The sequence below is a fragment of the Lactuca virosa genome, chromosome 1 (genome assembly GCF_052849685.1).
Source record: "Lactuca virosa cultivar CGN04683 chromosome 1, Lactuca_virosa_CGN04683_v6, whole genome shotgun sequence".
Lineage (NCBI taxonomy): Eukaryota > Viridiplantae > Streptophyta > Magnoliopsida > Asterales > Asteraceae > Lactuca > Lactuca virosa.
The window spans coordinates 239,651,195-239,670,734 of NC_136426.1; positions in this window are offsets into that span (position 1 = coordinate 239,651,195).

A 19,540-nucleotide genomic window follows, 5' to 3' on the forward strand; every position below is an offset into this window, starting at 1 on the left:
GAGGTGAACACTTAGTTCAAAAACACCTATAGGTTGCGAGCCTGCCAGCGTTCTATTAGACTGTCTAGAATAGTCTGTGGTCGTCATCTATACTCCGCTACATAACTGGATCATTTTAAAGTCAAGGCCTATCATCATATGTTTCATCTTTCATCTTTCATCATCTATATCATCTTTCATCTACCCATCTTTACCCAATATATTTATAGGTATAATATACATATACATTTTAAATCAAGTAAAACATGTATAAGTCGTTCATCTAGCATAGATATCAGGAACACATATAATATACACATATAGCATGTAATTTATCTTAAATACTTCATATCTATGTGTAAGATAAAAGTAACTATGCACTCACACCGTTAAAGTGATGACTTGAAACTCGGATAGCGCTTCGTTTCTAGCATCTGTCTTTTCCTTTGACATAATCTAGTATCATTATCACTAAGTCTTAGTCTAATATTTCTTTCGACTATTTATTAGCCTAGATTCATCATTAATTCAAAGTCTACTGATCTATAGTTGATAAGGGACAACCAGGTCAGATCATATCGGAGGTAGGGTCCGTTTGGTACACAGAGTATACTGTTTGGAAAGCCCACTTTAAACACCTCACTAAATCTAGCCTTGTCATTATCCCCATAAGTAGATCAATAAATATAACGACTTGGAATCACTGATAAATCTTGTTTATAGGTTCATAATAACAATTATGAACGTAAACATAAGTTATACTTAAAGCACGGTAAGCATAACTCAACTTACAGGTTGTTTAGTGAGAAATCAGCCTTTGGGCGGGCAGAACTTCTAAACCGAAATCTCTATTTCTCAGGGCTCTCTGACGCTCCAGAGCTTCACTACTAACCCTTAGGAAGTACTAGAAAAAGGCCTAGGGACCTTGGTAGGGTTTGGAAGAGTTTGGATGAATAGGTGTGAAGAAAATGAGTGAAATTCGTCATCTATTTATAGGCTGCCCAGGGGGAAGTGTGTTGGGCGTACTAGAATTACGTTGGGCGTAATGTGCCACGTGTCATCATCTGGCGGCAAGTCGTTGGGAGGAAGGGGGTGTGTCAGATCGCGACATATGTCGCACCCTCGTTAGCCCAAAATTAATTATCTTGTAAAATTTATAACTTTCGCATACGAGCTTCATTTTTGATGTTCTTTATACTCACGCGTACCTATCAGCGAGATCTACAACTTTTGTCTAGACTCTGTCGGCTAATTTTGAATTTATTTTTAAAGTTATATTTTAACAGGCTTAGACTGTTAAAGTCCGTTAAAAATTCATATCTTTGTCATCCGACGTCCGTTTTCAAATGTCTGTATATTGTTGAACTCCTATTAATGAAATCTTCAATTATCGTTTAGATTTTTTCGGCTAAAAATCAACCGATCTAAAATTCGAAATCTGAGTTGTATACTGTTACGCTGAATCTTATAAAAATCATAACTTCCTCTAATGAAGTCAGATTTAGACGTTCTCTATATGCATGCTCTCGGTTTGACGACTACTACAACTTTTGTTTAGATCACTAAGGCTAAAAAATATTTTATCAAAAATTTACTTTTTACGATACAAAAGGACGTGCTGGTTTAATCGTGAAACTTCAACGGGTCATAACTTCTTCGTTATAAGCCGGATTTCAACGTTTCTTATATCTCCAGAATCCTTGTCATGATTACTTCAACTTTATTTAAGGATATTAGGTCTAACTATTAGTCTGTTTTAGACACGTACTTTATTCCTATTTTATTATATCGTTATAAGCACATATATTGCACATAATTACACATAAATCACATAATACTCAAATAATTCTTCCTTATTACTTCAAAATAGGTTACAATTGTTGACCCTAACTATTACATCATCTTATTAATACTTAGAGAGAAACACGGGTGTTACAACGTAATCTTCATAGAATGCAAGTGGTGGGCTTTTTATTAATTTAGGGTTTTAATTAATGGGGAAAAGCCACATATTAAAAATAATAGTAATAAAGCCACATAGACTAAATGGAACCGGTAAAACCGGGATAAATTTGGATCATTCCCCTCTTTGACAGGTAAAATAATACGTTAGTGACCTATTGTGCAAAAAAAACATTATTGACCAAATTGGACAAATAACAAGACTTTATTGTGCTACAGTGATATTTTTTTTACTTAATGTGCTTAATAGATACTGTTTCTTTTTGACTTAATATGTTGAAGGGAATTAAGCTTCAACAAATTAACAGGCGTCATACTGGACTCTTTCCAAGATTCACAATCTGTAACGTCCCAAAAATCATTACCAAAAATTTCATTTTTAAATATTTAAATAAACCATAGTTATTAAAATCATCTTATCAAACAGAAACCATATTATCTCAAAATCTCATAATCGATATATCCATATCAAAACACATGTCAAATATATATCAGAGTAACATCCCATGCTAAACATCATGGTGTGTGCAATGCAGTCATCCCGAGCTCTTCCCTTTGCTACCGGAAGTACCTGAAACCAAAACTGAAAACTATAAGCACGAAGCTTAGTGAGTCTCCCCAAACTACCACATAACATACAAGTAGGAGATACGGGCCCCGCCCACACTCAAACAGATACGGGCCTCGCCCACTCTCGGATAACGGGCCCTACCCACGCTTAGTGAGATACGGGCCTCGCCCACACTCAGTTATCTAGGAGATACGGGCCCCGACACAACACGGCTATCTAAGAGATACGGACCCCGCCCACACTCAGCTAATAGTGAGATTTTGGCCCCGCCCACACTCAGCTAACTAAGAACACATACAAGTATCACACAGACAACAAGTATAACCCAATCTACCAATCCATTCCATATACATAGTCAAATAATGCTAAAATACGGGCCCTACCCACACTTAGCTACTAATCACCACACATAGCATACACGAGCCGACATTGGTGCCTTCGACCCGTTCAACCCAGGGGAAAAACTCACCTCACAAAGCTGAATGCAGAATCTCACTGTAAGGAATCTCTAACGGCTGCGTCGACGACTCCCCGAGCTATCATTACCAAAATAACACGTAGTCAAAAACCAATAATCCTTCTTAGGGTAAAATGACCATTTTACCCCTGATCCAATTTTTCCATGCCTAAGGCCCAAAACCTTAACATGAAAGGCCCAATATTAGGTAGACTTCCCAAGCCCGCTAATGGCCCACCATTGGCCCAATTTTCTAAATTGGGCCCAACCCCTCTAATAGGCCTAACCCTAGGCCCAAAATAAGACATAGTCCATTAAAGACCAAATGATGATCCACTAAGGGCCATAGCAGCAAAGTCCAAGAAAATGACCCAATCACAAAAAGCCCAAACCCCAAAACCAAGTCCAAGGAAAAAAGGTCTGAAGTCCCACTGATGCCCCAAATGCACGGCGTTCCCTGGTGGAGCGTTGGACGTTCGTCACCAACTCAGATCGCAGACCCAAATCAAAATGCAGGGCGTTCCTCAGCCCTACGCGGCGCGTTCACGTGCTGGTTCCAAAAAGGCTTATTAAGCACTTAATGCTTAAAGCCATGTTATCCAAACATAGATCCAAGCCATTTAGGACCTCTAGAATCATAAAGTCACGGACATGGTGACTTTGCATGCCCCCAAAAGTCCCAATCTTAAGAAATAGCAATCAACTTCCATAAATGGGCTTAATCGCATGCATGGGCTCATCAAGACCCTCAAGTTGGTAACTTTTCTGTCTTAGGGACTCAAATAGCATCAAGGGTGGCAACCCTAAGCCTAGAAATGGATTTGGAACAATAAAGCTTCATTACTGGGACCAAAAAGGTCCAAAAACCCACTACAAAAGATCTAAGTCTTCATGAAGCAAGTTTTGAACTTTTTACCTCAAGTGAGTGCTAAATGATGATGATAACTCAAATCCTTAAGCTCAAGCTACACAACTTCTCCTTCACTAACATTCTCTTCCTTCTTCCAAGGCTCCAAGCTACTAAAATGGACTTCACAAGATCAAGATCACACAAAGATGAAGAAGATTAGGGTTTCTGAGTTAAGGAGGCTGGTAAGGAGGCCGAGGTATGGGACATAATGTTCTTTATATAGGTCCCAAACCCTAAAAGTTAGGGTTTACATTCTGTACGTGAACGCAGCGCGTTCCTTTGGGGAACGCCCCGTGTTCGGGCTCCGCCTCCAAAATCCCGAATTGGCAGAAACAGTCCCTCATTCCTTCAAACTTGCTAATTACAAGGTCCAAAAGTAATAATTCAACATGTAAGGGACCAACATATAAATAATACCTGGACTGAGCATTACAGTTCTCCTCCACTTGAACCAGACTTCATCCTCGAAGTCCGTCGCATCGAACAACTTGGGGTAATGCTCCCTCATTTCCTCATCGGGCTCCCATGTCCATTCTGATCCCTTTTGGTGTTGGCACTGTACCTTAACCAACCCCACGACCTTATTCCTCAAGGTCTTCTCCTTTAGATCGATAATCGTTATTGGTCTCTCAATATAATTCAGGTGGTCATCCACCTGAATATCCTCCAAAGGCACGACCGCAGAATCATCCACCAAACATCTATGCAACTGGGAGACATGAAAGGTGATGTGAATCTGACTGAGCTCTACTGGAAGATCCAAACGATAAGCAACTCGGCCCACCTGGGCCACAACCCTGAACGGACCGATGTACCCGGGGCCCAGGTTGCCCCGATCCCTGAACCGGATGACACCTTTCGAAGGTGATACCTTCAGGAGAACCATGTCCCCTACCTGAAACTCTAGATCTAATCCACACTTGTCGACATAGCTTTTCTGCCGACTCTGAGCAGTCTGGATCCTGCTCCGGACCTGCTGGATCATCTCGACAGTCTTGAGCACCACCTCGGTACTCCCCATGACTATTTGACCAACCTCACCCCAAAAAATTGGGGTCCTACACTTCCTCCTGTAGAGCATCTCGAAGGGAGGTCGGTCTATGCTAGCGTGATAACTGTTGGTATACGAAAATTCCGCTAACAGACGATACGTATCCCAACTCCCTCCGAAATCTAGTACACACGCACGCAAGATATCCTCTAGAGTCTGAATCGTCCTCTCGCTCTGCCCATCCTTCTGAGGATGAAAGGCTGTACTGAAGTAACATGAGTACCCATTTCGTCATGAAACCTCTTCCAAAATCTGGTAGTGAAACAAACATCTCGGTCTGACACAACCGAAACCGACACTCCATGATGTGCCACCACCTTACGTACGTAGATCTCGGCTAGCTTCTCAGCCGATATACTCTCCTGGATAGGGATGAAATGTGCACTCTTGGTCAACCGATCCACGATGACCCAAATAGAATCCACTCCACGTGCGGTCCTGGGAAGCTTTGTGATGAAATCCATAGTGATGTCTGTTGGATTAGGTGTCTAAGCCCATAACTATTATTGGTATGTATTCGACCCGAGAGTAGCATGGTCCATTTGGGTTGCATATCATCAGGACAATTTGTTAGGATGGACTTTTGAGAGAAGGTTATTTATGGTTTATTAATATATTATAAGTAATAATATATTAATATGAAATCATATGTTTTAATTAGTAGTGATCAAGAATTAATTTGGAATTAATTTAGTGGTCGAAAGAGACTAATTAAATCTATGGGGACTAATTATGATAATTAGTTATATTTATATGTGTTGGGCTTATGATCCATGTTGGACCAAGTTTATGTATGGATACATAAAGAGTTGGGCCACATGAACCATGGATCATAAAACCCATGGGTATGGATTTGGGTTATATCCATGACCCTAGAAATCCCACATATAAATAGATACTTCATTGCCCAAAATCGCCACTTGTATCTTTTTAGAGTTCATGGTGTCTTTTGTGTGCATGGAATTCTCTCTCAAGTTCATCCTTTGTCCATGGTGTGTTGTGATTCCATTTGAGGCTTCCACACTATTGGGGCTAAGCTCTTTAAGGCCAAATACACCAAGAATTCAAGCTCCATCAAAAGGTATGTCATGCTAACTAGTATATTATAAATTTATGTTAAATGCATGCTAGTTGTAAGATTAATACCTTGGAAACCATTTGCATGTATAATTAGTGAAAACATAGATCCAAGGTATTTAGGGTTGTATGTGCACCATAGGATGTTGTAGTATACCAAAACCCAACAGTGGTATCAGAGCCATGGGTTGTTTTCAATTATACTTGATGCAAGTTGCTGAAAAAAACTGGAAAAAATCGAATTTTTTGCTGTCGGGACAGCAGACTCGACGAGTCCAGTGATGGACTCGACGAGTCCATAAACAAATTCATCCAACTCGTCGAGTTGGTTCATGCACTCGACGAGTTGGACCCCCTGACAGCTTATCTTCGAGTTTTTTTGGCCTGTTTTGGATTAGAATCATTACCGCAAAGTGTTTTTGTTCATAAAATTTGTTTTTTGATACTATGGTAATGTTTATTCTCATCCAAATAAAGCATAATAATCAAAGTTTCAAGTTTTATACATGTTTATATGATGCTTGAAAAATGTTGATTATGAATGTTCATGTTTATGAGTTTGTTTATATTAATAGGAAAAATTATGAGATAGTTGTTTTCAATCCAAATTAATCTTGAAGTTGTTCATAATATGTGTTTTTGTAACTTGTCCTCAAGTTACATGAAAAGTCACATTTATGAATTTTAAAACCCATAAAAATTCCATAAGTTATGAAAAAATGAAGAGTCACATTTTTAATGCTTTTAAAGTCTTCCATAACTTGTCTACAAGTTATGGAACTTGAAGGGCTTTTTCCATTAAACCACTTTAAAATTCATAAGTTATGGAAACCATAAGTTTTTTGAATTGTTCAAAACTTGTCCTCAAGTTTTGGAATTTGTAAAGTCAAATCTCATATACACTTTAATTCCAAACCCAAGAATTTTAAAAGTTAAAGTTCAAACTTTATGGACTTCATTAAATTAATTAAAGTGTCTAATTAAAAGAGTTAATAATTCCATAAAGACATGGTTTAAGTTTAATTAAATTAAGAGTATAGTTTAATTAATAGATTAAACCACCAAGTATTTTAAATGTTTAAAATACACCCTTATACTATTATAATATTAATAGTTAATACTTATATATATATATATATATATATATATATATATATATATATATATATATATATATATATATATATATGTATAAGAACAAAGTCAGTCTTACCGTTAGTAGGCCTCATTCACGAAGCCGGTCTATAAGGGGGTATAAGGTTACTGCCTATAAAATGGCAGTTTAATGGGTGTCCACTCTCACCCACCGCTTCCTTGACCGGTGGAGGGTCGTTAGCCGAACGGGTAGGACAAGGACTATAATTCTCCCTTCATTAAAAGTATTAATGATAAATACTAAGTAACTAAACCTTTTATAAATACCCAATCTTAGTTACTTAGGAAAAAGTGAATAATGTGCTAATCCATGAAATTACACTTTGCACTTTGTTTAAGTCGGTTAGTGGAGCGTGTGTGGTTAACCAGCACACTAACTCGTATTTAACAAGGTATGAAAAGGGTAACCTAATGTTTATCATAGTATCGATGGAGCGTGTGTGGTTAACCGGCACATCGATTGAGGGGTAAACACTTAAGGGTACCAAGTAATTTGCATGGTTACTTCACAGTTTGTTTTGTGATCCTCGGCATCCCAGTCACAAAACCTGAAGGGCACACTCGAGATTGAAACATGCCATTGAACAGTTCAATGAATCTCAAAGATCTAGGAGTTTCAAAAACCAATTAAAACCTAATAATATATATTTCGTTTTCATGGTGGAAATTGGTGAATCGTCATTCGCCTACCTTCAAATATTTTATAGCTTGGATTACGGCATCCCTCTTCCAAGTTATAAAAGTATTGTGTTGGGTCCTAGCCTTAATATTTCATATTGGGTGTTATATTAAGGACTTTAAATCAACTATCTTGAGTATCTCCCAAAAGATGTCTGGTTTAGACATTTATGATCTTCCCAAATCTCTTGAAACAAGCTTTCCTAAATGAAGATGATGTCCCATGGAAATCATACTTCTTTCACCTCCTCCAATTATTCTCCCTAACCCACAAGTTCCTGAAAAGTTTAAGGTCACTCAAGCCCTATTGGCAAGCAAAGGTCTATGTGTGATCACATCTTGGAGATGTAGTCACATATTGACAAGCCGGGAGAGTTGGGTGTCAAAGTCTTGAGAAAGTTGGTGGCTCAACTACTTTCTAAGTCACATAGTGAGTTCTTTTGGAACACCTATGAAACAGACTATGACAAGACCCTTAATGATCTTATCTATTTGCTAAGATCAACTTCCTAAAAACTTTATGGACATTGACAATGATGACACTGGGAATCCAAAAAAGCATTCTCTTCCCAATGAAAATGGATCGGCCATAGTCAACTCGGTTGACCAAATGGTAAAGAGAAAAGCTAAGTCTGAGATAGTCCCATTACCAAAGGGTCCATATGTTTATATTGCCAAAGAAAGGGGCATTGGTTGCGAAGCTGCCAAATTTACCTAAGGATGTTAAAGTCAATAAGTTTGACTCTACTTCAGGTAAAGTCCACTATCAAACTCTGCTAAGTTTCTATTCTGAGATTCTTGATACATGATGTGACTGGGTCACATGTTGATGTTTTAAGAATCAAAGAAAAGTGAAGAAACTTAAAGAAAGAATATGATGAATCTGATCGCGTAGATGGATTTCTATCGCATAGTTTGAAGATCGGATTCTTGAGCTACTTCTTAGGAGTTATGATATTTTGCTTAGGAATAGATAACAACAAGTTTTCATATGGATTATAAGGATAAGTTTTTCCGCAAAGTTTTAAAATAAAAGGTAAATCTTTTGATTTTATTTATTTTAAAATATCCTTACAATGGCATTTGTGAAAATCTGTGTTGCTTATAAGATTCCATTAAGAGCAAGAGTGGAAATATGAATTTGATTCTTTCATTTGTGGTAGTGTCTAAATTTACCAAATAAGGAAAGATTCTCATCACCCAAGTTTCAGTTGGATAGAAACTTGGAATCATGCAAGTTGTATAGCATGATGAATGAGAACTTTCGAGCATTGGAAAAATTAAGACTAACTACTTGTTCACATGGGTGTGTGAGTCAAGTGAAGGACTAAGGGATCGGGTACACATTCTTGTGCACTGGTCAGAGTCCACCACAAAAGATCGATAAGACTATTCGTCATAATTTACTATAGCTCAGTAAATATGGTTATACTTACAAGCTTAAGTGTAATTCTGAGACATTGGAAAAGGTTCCAATGTATGGCAGAGCGAATAAGAAGAATCAATTTAGGCAGAAAGATAAAAGTTTCTCAAATCTGAAAAGATGGGAGAGTACTTTAGTATCATGTTTTAAGACCATCTTAATGATTTTGAGACCTTATCACAATTCATCCTCTAAGTGCATTCTGATAGTTAAGAAGAGGAGTTATGAATTATTGAAGTGGTTAAATCAAGAAGATGATTCATACTTCGTTCCAAAAACAATTCTTAGAGTTATACTTTAAGATTGTAACTTGAGTGACATGTATTAAAGAAGGTTTAAAACACTTATCAAATGTAAGAGTAAAAGTTTTCTACTCTTGTACATTTGAAATTGGTAAGTTGTGATGTTTTGGATAAAACAAAGACCAACTAAGGCCAATTGTGTGAAGTGTTTGTCTTGATTAGAATCCACACTATCTCTTGAATATCTGACAAGAAAGTCTTATATGTCAAGAGGACGGTGGGAGTCTTAAAGGTCTTGAAAGTCTCAAGAACTAATCAAGAATAAAACCTGAAGTTCTTCACTAGCACACGACTTGAGGTTTATAACCTATTGTGTTGACATATTCTGTGCCCATTCCAGTTAAAGTTGGCTTTGCATATGAGTTCTTAGAGTTCTCAATTGGTTGCACAACAACTTGGAAGCAATGGCAGGCCCTTGAGCTGCCAGGTGGCAAGAAATTAAGATTGAGTTCAGTCCATATGAGTTTGGATTTGTCATTATCCTTGTCTTTTGACTATGGTTTTGACAATTCACATGGATAAGAACACATACACCATTAAATCTAAGGGTCATAAGGTTTCTCTCCGATTCATGAAAATGATGGTGAGGAAACACTTCCACCAAAAGTAGATAGCAATTGTGATATTTGCATTCTCAAAGTCGTTAGTGGAGCTGTGTGGTTAACCGGCACACTAACATGGACTTGTGAGAAGTGGCAAAGGTCTAAACAATTGAGACTATGATTACGGCATCCCTTTTTCATAGTTCTGAAATTGTTTAGACACACCTGTGAGCTATCTAAGATAAGGTGTATGATATTGATAAAGTTTTATCAAAGCAATCTAGTATCAGAAATCTGAACTTTGGTAAGAAAGTCAATAAAGTATTGTTTTTTCTAGAAGTTCAACTGATTTCTGAGTACATGTCAAAGCTAGTGGGAGCATAAGTGTTATGCTAATAATCATCATGTTAGTGGGAGCATGATAATTATGATAAAGGTTGCAAGTTAGCAATGTTAATTATAGAAAACAAAAGGTTTCAATTGGGAAAAAGTTGTTTTGCTATAATTAAGGGAGAGGAAATTATACTTCATCTCAAATCTAAAAGCTTAGATTGAGGTTTTAATCGTATTTAGTCAAGTATATATATGAATGTTATGTTGGAATGGCTCAACATAAGAAAATTCTAATATAGGGTCCATTATTTGCGTTCTAAAATTCGATTATGATTACGACATCCCTTTTCATAATCTGAATTATGAGAACTTGGCAAATTGAAATGGAAATATTATAGCAAATGACTGGTTTAGTCTTTATGTGATACATCATGAATCGTGTCCCATATGCTTCGGATATAGGATCGATTGCATGTGCTATATTCATCCTTTCTAAAATTTTCCAAATGCCTGGGGCATTAAGAAGGGAAAAGGTCTAGAATTGGATATGACTAAAAGGATTAAACAATTGTCGAGGACAATCTAAGGTTTACCAAAGATTGGTTGCTCAAGGACAGTTGGAAGTATAATGATAATTCTGGAAGGACCATATTGACATAATCTGTAAGGAGGAAACTCTTGTTCAGAAGTGATAGTCAAAATGGAATATGGAAATGTTTCAAAGTTAGAAATTATTCAATCTGTGTAAGATTAGGAAACTTAATGCAAGAAGGATGTTTCCAAGGAGTTGATCTCCTTTGGAATGCTCTGTAATGTTTGTTGTCAAGTCTATCTGACTTTGTGCATAATCATTACAAGAGGATCAATGCATATAAGTTTAGAATCTAACAGATTTCAGTAAATGGCATGAATTTGGAATTCTTGCATTTGCAGTAAGGATTTGGGACTATGAAAAGAGGATCATTGGAGTTATGTTCAATTGATCTATTTCACAAAGTAAAGATCATAGACAAACATAGTATGCATACTTGGTGTATGGCATGACTAGTGTTTAGAAAACATAGTGTACATGCTTGGAGCATGGGACAACTATTGTTTTAAATTCAAGAATAAAGTTGATAGCTGAAACAGTATACAATGAATAATGTGTAATCATATGGTGATAAATAAAAGGTGTTTTATTTATGTTCATAGGTTTTGATACCATATTCGATTCAATTATTCTTGTGTTTCATTTTGCATGTTTTGACTTCCAAAATAAACTAGGTCATTGTTCTGGATGACTAAGTTATTCAAACCATCCACAGTCGGTCATATGTTGGAAGTAGATATGAATTAAGACTGTCATGGGTTGGCTTGTAGAGGTCTAAGATGTTGGACAAAGGGCTACAACACTCATGAGTGCTCATAAGTTCTGAGTATTGGATTCAACCCGCGCTCATTGGAATCACTTCATGGATTTTATCACGAGTGATCATGAGACGATAATATCTTATATTCTTCAAACCTAGAGATATGAGTTGTTACTATGAGTTGGTTATACATTGATTGCACGAAAACGCATTGGTAACTCGATGTTATAAAACGTGCCTTTGTGTATGATTCAACAAGTAGTAGAACAAGCCATATGAGTCAAAGTTTATCCATTCCTTTTACCTTCGGGATAAAAGCGATATCTGTGGGCCCCTCGATGATTTGGTGATGACAAACATAAGTGCTCGGTCGGGCCTGGACTGATTTGATTTGTTCAATTAGTCAGTCGTCATAAATCGGAAATCGGGAATCAACAAATGGACAGAGAGAATGATTATTATCCATGTCTCAGTCCATATGATATCTATAATGGAGGAATATATGATTCCTTATCTAATGGACATGTCATTTGATTTGTTCAGAGTTTGACAGCGGCTTTAAGAGCTACGATTGCTAGTCGGGATCTTGGAGTCATACTTGAATAATAGTTTTAGACTTATCCAAGTGGGAGACTGTTGGATTAGGTGTCTAAGCCCATAACTATTATTGGTATGTATTCGACCCGAGAGTAGCATGGTCCATTTGGGTTGCATATCATCAGGACAATTTGTTAGGATGGACTTTTGAGAGAAGGTTATTTATGGTTTATTAATATATTATAAGTAATAATATATTAATATGAAATCATATGTTTTAATTAGTAGTGATCAAGAATTAATTTGGAATTAATTTAGTGGTCGAAAAAGACTAATTAAATCTATGGGGACTAATTATGATAATTAGTTATATTTATATGTGTTGGGCTTATGATCCATGTTGGACCAAGTTTATGTATGGATACATAAAGAGTTCGGCCACATGAACCATGGATCATAAAACCCATGGGTATGGATTTGGGTTATATCCATGACCCTAGAAATCCCACATATAAATAGATATTTCATTGCCCAAAATCGCCACTTGTATCTTTTTAGAGTTCATGGTGTCTTTTGTGTGCATGAAATTCTCTCTCAAGTTCATCCTTTGTCCATGGTGTGTTGTGATTCCATTTGAGGCTTCCATACTATTGGGGCTAAGCTCTTTAAGGCCAAATACACCAAGAATTCAAGCTCCATCAAAAGGTATGTCATGCTAACTAGTATATTATAATTTTATGTTAAATGCATGCTAGTTGTAAGATTAATACCTTGGAAACCATTTGCATGTATAATTAGTGAAAACATAGATCCAAGGTATTTAGGGTTGTATGTGCACCATAGGATGTTGTAGTATACCAAAACCCAACAATGTCTTCCCATTTCCACACGAGAATCTCCAACGGCTGCATCTTGTCGTGAGGTCGCTGGTGCTCGGCCTTGACTTTCCTACACGTCAAGCATCGCTCCACATACCAAGCTATGTACCACTTCATGCAGGGCCACCAATAATCAGGGTGAAGATCCCGATACATTTTCGTCGCCCCGGGATGAATGGAGAATCTCGACTTGTGAGCCTCCTCCATCAAAACCTGGCGTACAACTCCCCAGTAAGGAACCAAGACCCTCTGATGCAGGGTCGAAAACCCACGTCTGTCGTAGTCGAAGGACCCACCTGCCCTATAATCTGCTCATACTGTCGGTGTTCCTCCTTCATACCCTCGACCTGAGCTTCCCGAATCCGATCCAGCAGCGGAGTAATCACTCTCATCCTCAGGCATATATCCCGAATCGGATCTGCGACTACTTTGCGGCTGAGAGCATCAGCCACTACATTGGTGTTCCCCGGGTTATAAAGGATATCACAGTCATAATCCTTCACCACATCCAACCAACGACGCTGCCTCATGTTCAGATTCGGCTGATCCATCAGGTACCTCAAGCTCTTGTGGTCTGTGTAAATGGTACAACGAACCCCATCGAGGTAGTGTCACCAAATCTTGTGGGTGAAAACCATAGCGCCCAACTCCAAATCATGCATCAGATAGTTCGTCTCATGAGGCTTCAGTTGCCTCGACGCGTACGCAATCACGCGACCCCGTTGCATCAACACTGCACCCATGCCCTTGATCGAAGCGTCACAGTAAACCACGAAATCGTCGATGCCCTCCAGAAAAGTCAGAATCAGTGCCTCGCACAACCGCTGTCTGAGAATCTCGAAAGTTGCCTGCTGATCAGGCCCCCAACAGAATGTCACCGACTTCTTGGTCAGTCGGGTCAGTGGAACAACAATCTTTGAGAAATCCTGAATGGATCTCTGATAATAACCCGCGAGACCAAGGAAACTGTGAATCTCGGATGGACACCTCGGAACCTCCCACAGCATCACGGCCTCTACCTTGGCCGGATCGACCAGAATACCCTTCTGGTTGACAAGGTGTCGTAGAAACTGCACCCCGCGCAACCAGAACTCGCACTAGGAGAACTTTGTGAAAAGTCTCTCCCTCTTCAGTGTCTCCAGCACCTCCCTCAAGTGCTCATCGTGATGCTCCTGAGTCTTGTAGTAAACCAACATATCATCAATCAAGACTATCATAGACCGGTCCAGCATCGGTCTGTACACGCGGTTCATGAGATCCATGAACGTGGAAGGAGCATTGGTGAGCCCAAATGGTGTCACCACGAACTCGTAATGACCATAGCAAGTCCGAATGGCTGTCTTCTGCACATCGTTGTCCCTGACTCGCATCTGGTGATAACCCGATCGCAGATCAATCTTGGAGAACCAAGATGCACCCTGAAGCTAGTCAAATAAATTGTCAGTCCTCGGAAGGGATAACGGTTCTTCACTATTACCTTATTTAACTCCCGGTAATCTGTCACACCTCAAAACCGGAACGACGGAAACGTTCGGGGGTGGAGGACGTCATGTACAGTATCACAACAATGCAAAGTAGTAAACAAGCAACAACATCATCCATTGCATTAATAATATAATTTCATACAAGTGTGTTCTGTCAAGTTAAATAGACACCAAAAATATGTATCAAAATAAAAGATGAGTCTTGAACGAGCTCCATCTTCTCAAAACCTGTCACCGGTACCTGTCTACTGGTGACCTGAGAAGACAAGTTATTTTGAAAGAGTTTATCAGCTTTAAAGCTGGTGAGATCATAAGTATATTAGTGTCTGTATTTGTATGAAAGCATTTGTAAGATGTTTGTAAGATGTTTGTATAAGTTTGTAAAAGTTTTAATTCTCCTAGAAAACCCTATGTTTCCTACTAAAAGTAGCCTTCTACCAAGGCATCTAGTGTCTGTGTGTGTGTCTCTTGTAAGAGTATGTATTTTCCCAAATCTGACTATCATTAACCAAAAATATAGTTTTTACATTACTGTTCATTGTGTGAATGTTCACAAGGTGAATGTAATGGGAAAATGAAATAGTATTGTAGTGTTGTATTAAGTAACTACTGCTGTACTAACTACCTTAAACCAATTGTTATTTAAAGTACCATGTGATCGGCTTGTACCCTGCTACCGACTCATAGAAAAACGACGATGTAAGACGTCGTAAGAAATGACGTTTGGCACCCGTAGACTTGCAAGTCCCACTGTAGCGAGCAGCAAGGTGTAGGATAGTCAATCCAGTATAGATCTATACACAAACTCATACGCTCCCCAATTAAGGAGATTCTGGATACAAAACGGTCATGGCAAGTAGTGCCATGCCCCGTTACGTGGCTCACATAACTGTAATAATGTATATGTAATGTATGTGCTAGCTGTATTGTGTGTTCTTCCTCTGTCTAGCCTGTATGTATGTTCTCTCTGTATGGTATTGTTTGTTTCTCATCACTATGTATTATGTTTGTTTCTCATCACTATAAGTTATGTTTGTTTCTCATCACTATAAGTTATGTTTGTTTCTCATCACTATAAGTTATGACACATGTATGAACTGACTCATTGTATGTTTCATTGGTCTAGTAATAAATTTGTAACTTCCTAAACTATACCTATTATAGTTTACTAGTAATGTTGTTTGTATGTATGAACATGTTTGTATACCCTTGCTACCCAAAGGTATTGAACTGGAAAGAAGTAACCTTTTATATCTATATACATATACATAATATATAACTAGGATTCAAACGACCTTCGGACAAATAACCCTGATACCCTAAGTCCACGACCAAACAAGGAACAGGAAGTAAGGTGAGCTATCATTCCTAAGTCCTTTCAATCCTACTTATATAACTATATCTATATAGATACACTTTTAACAGAATATAAGTTTAAAAGAGTTTAAGTAACAGTATTTGACATGTAAAAGAGTTTGACAAAAGCATTTCGTATGAAAAAGAGTTTGTAAAACAGTTTGAAGTAAAACAGTTTGGTAACACAGTTTGAAAAGTAAGAAATCCACTTGTTTGGTAGTTATTAATCACATGTGATTGATATAATAACTATAATTGTTCAACTTGTATTCCCCCCCATAAAATCATTTAAAACATTTAAAAGGTTAATTAAGGGGTATGAACTCACCTGTAGTGAGTGGTTTGGATGAACGGAATGTATAGGATGCTAAGTGTCAAGTGAAGACTTGAACACACACAAGGATCCTAGTTAACATATAATAACACATATATGTATCCAAATAGTCATTAAACAACTAATTAACCAAGTTAAGACATCCTAAGACATGTAAAACACTTGATTTAAGTGCTATAAGTCCTAAGGATTGCATCTAAGGGTGGTAGGACCTTGTAATTGAGTTTAGGGTTCAAGGGTAAACTCCTTTGGAGTTTACGGTTTTGTGACCATCACCCCTTGAGTTTACGGTCGTAAACCCATGATTTTACGGCGATAAACTCATGGTACTTTTACCATGTTGTGTTTTGAAGCTTTACAAGTCATTAGAAGCATTTCTACTTCATGCCTAAGTCTTTGGAAGAGATTAGGGCACCATTTCACTCCTTTGTGGAGTTTACGGTCCTTGGAACATTTCTCTTTGGGTTTACGGCCGTAAACCCAAATGGTTTATGGTCTTTTTGTTGTTTTAAGTCCTATGCACATCAAGAAGGGATCTAGACTAGTTTCCAAGGCTTGGTAAGGGACTAGGGCACACTTTGGCCCCTTTGTTAGGATTTACGGTCCAAGAACATCTTGGACTGTAAACACCTTTGATCTTGTGTTTCATTGGTGTTTTCTTGATGATTAGAAGTGTAACAAGTCTTATAATACACTAGGGTAGGAGTACTTACTAGGTAGAAGCTTGAAAAGGTGCTAAAAGTCCAAGAACACTAGTGTGTGTTCTTGGTGTTCTTGGTGAAACTTGAAGATCTACACTTTTGGAATGATTTCATGGATGGAATCATGTAAGATCACTAGATTAAGTAAGATATCAACTTTTTAGGGCTAGAAACACTTACAAAGTTGAAGATCAAGAAGAAAAGTCGGATGATACTTGAGAGGATTTGAGTTTGGATCTTGAAAATGTGAAAAAGTGGTAAATAATGACTAAGTGTCATATTTATACCCCCCTTTAGGGTTTACGGCCGTAAACACCCTTGTTTAGGCCATAAACTCCAAACTCTTGGAGTTTTGGGACTTTATTGTTGCACAATAAACCCTAGGGCATCCTCTCTCCTGATATCTCCTAAAGTACTAACTTTACAACACTCAAACTTATTCCAAAAAGCTTGAAAATTAGCAGAAACAATTCTGACTTCTATTGAATTGAATGGTTGTACAGAATAGAAATTTCGGGTTGTCACATCATCCCCCCGTTAGAAGGAATTTCGTCCCGAAATTAGAGTTTAAGCAAATAAGTAGTTACAAATAACTAAGTAAAAAGACGAGGATATTTCAGTTTTATCTGATCCTCTCGCTCCCAAGTGAATTCAGGTCCTCGCTTGGTGTTCCAGCGAACCTTCACTATCGAGATACGGCTTTGTTTCGTTTGCTTGACCTCCCGGTCCATGATCTCTACAGGTTCTTCCACGAAGTTGAGGCTCTCGTTGATCTCGATCTCGTCGAGTGGGATTACAAGAGTCTCGTCGGACAGACACTTTTTCAAGTTCGAGACGTGGAAAGTAGAATGTACGTTATTGAGTTCGCGCGGTAAGTTAAGCTTGTAAGCTACAGGGTCGATTCTAGTGAGAATCTCGAAAGGCCCTATGTATCTTGGATTTAGCTTTCCACGCTTTCCAAAGCGTATCAAGCCTTTCCAGGGTGAGACCCTCAATAGAACACGGTCGCCCACCTGGAATTCCAATGGTTTCCTTCGTTTATCAGGGTAGCTTTTCTGTCGGTCTCTAGAGGCTTTCAATCGTTCACGAATCTGAACGATCTTCTCTGTCGTTTCCCGTATGATTTCCGAACCTGTGAGAGTGCTGTCAGGAACTCGTCCTTTAGCTAACTGGGTATCACCCACTTCAGCCCAGCATAGAGGGGATCTGCACTTTCGGCCATAGAGGGCCTCGAATGGAGCAGCCTTTATGCTCGTGTGATAACTGTTGTTGTAGGAAAATTCGACAAGGGGTAAATAAGTATCCAATGCTTTCCCAAAGTCGATCACACAGGATCGCAACATATCTTCCAAGGTTTGGATAGTCCTCTCACTTTGCCCGTCGGTCTGTGGATGGTAGGTTGTACTCATGTCCAGCCTAGTTCCTAAGGAACTTTGTAGCGACTGCCAGAACCTCGAAGTGAACCTACTATCTCTGTCCGAGATAATGGATATGGGAACACCGTGCAGTCGTACAATCTCCCTAATGTAAGTTCTTGTAAGCTTCTTGGTCAATCTATCGACGATGGCCCATATGGTATCAAGTCCACCCATTGTCTTGGGCAACTTAGTTATGAAATCCATAGTGATCTGCTCCTACTTCCATTCTGGTATCTCCGGTTGTTGTAGAAGACCGGAGGGTTTCTGGTATTCGACCTTGACCTTGGCGCAAGTAAGGCATTTACTCACGAAGGTAGCAATCTCTGCTTTCGTGTTAGGCCACCAGTATAACTTTTTAAGATCCAGATACATCTTATCTGAACCCGGGTGGACGGAATAACGAGTGTTGTGCGCCTCGTTCATGACCAAGCCTCTGAAACCACCGCCTTTTGGGGTCCAGATCCAATCCATGAGAAAATAAGCTCCGCCACCCTTAACTTCCAAGTTCTTATCCATCCCCCTCAGGGATTCACCCGCCACATTCTCAGGTTTCAAAGCGTCGCGCTGAGCCTCCTTAATTTGCGTGGACAAGTGTGAATGGATAGTCATAGTCAATGACTTGACTCTACGACCAGAATATTCTTTCCGACTTAGGGCGTCAGCTACTACATTGGCCTTGCCGGGATGATAACGAATTTCACATTCGTAATCACTGAGTAGCTCGACCCACCGTCGTTGTCTCATGTTGAGCTCTTTCTGGTCGAATATATGTTGTAGGCTTTTGTGGTCTGTAAAGATAGTGCTTTTTGTTCCATACAGGTAGTGTCTCCAGATCTTCAGAGCAAACACAACTGCTCCTAGCTCAAGATCGTGTGTGGTGTAGTTGACCTCGTGTGTCTTCAGCTGTCTCGAGGCATAGGCGATGACCTTACCTCGCTGCATCAGAACACATCCGAGCCCTTGATTCGACGCATCGCAATAGACAACGAAGTCTTCTATCCCTTCGGGGATGGATAGTATTGGTGCGGTGCACAAGGCTC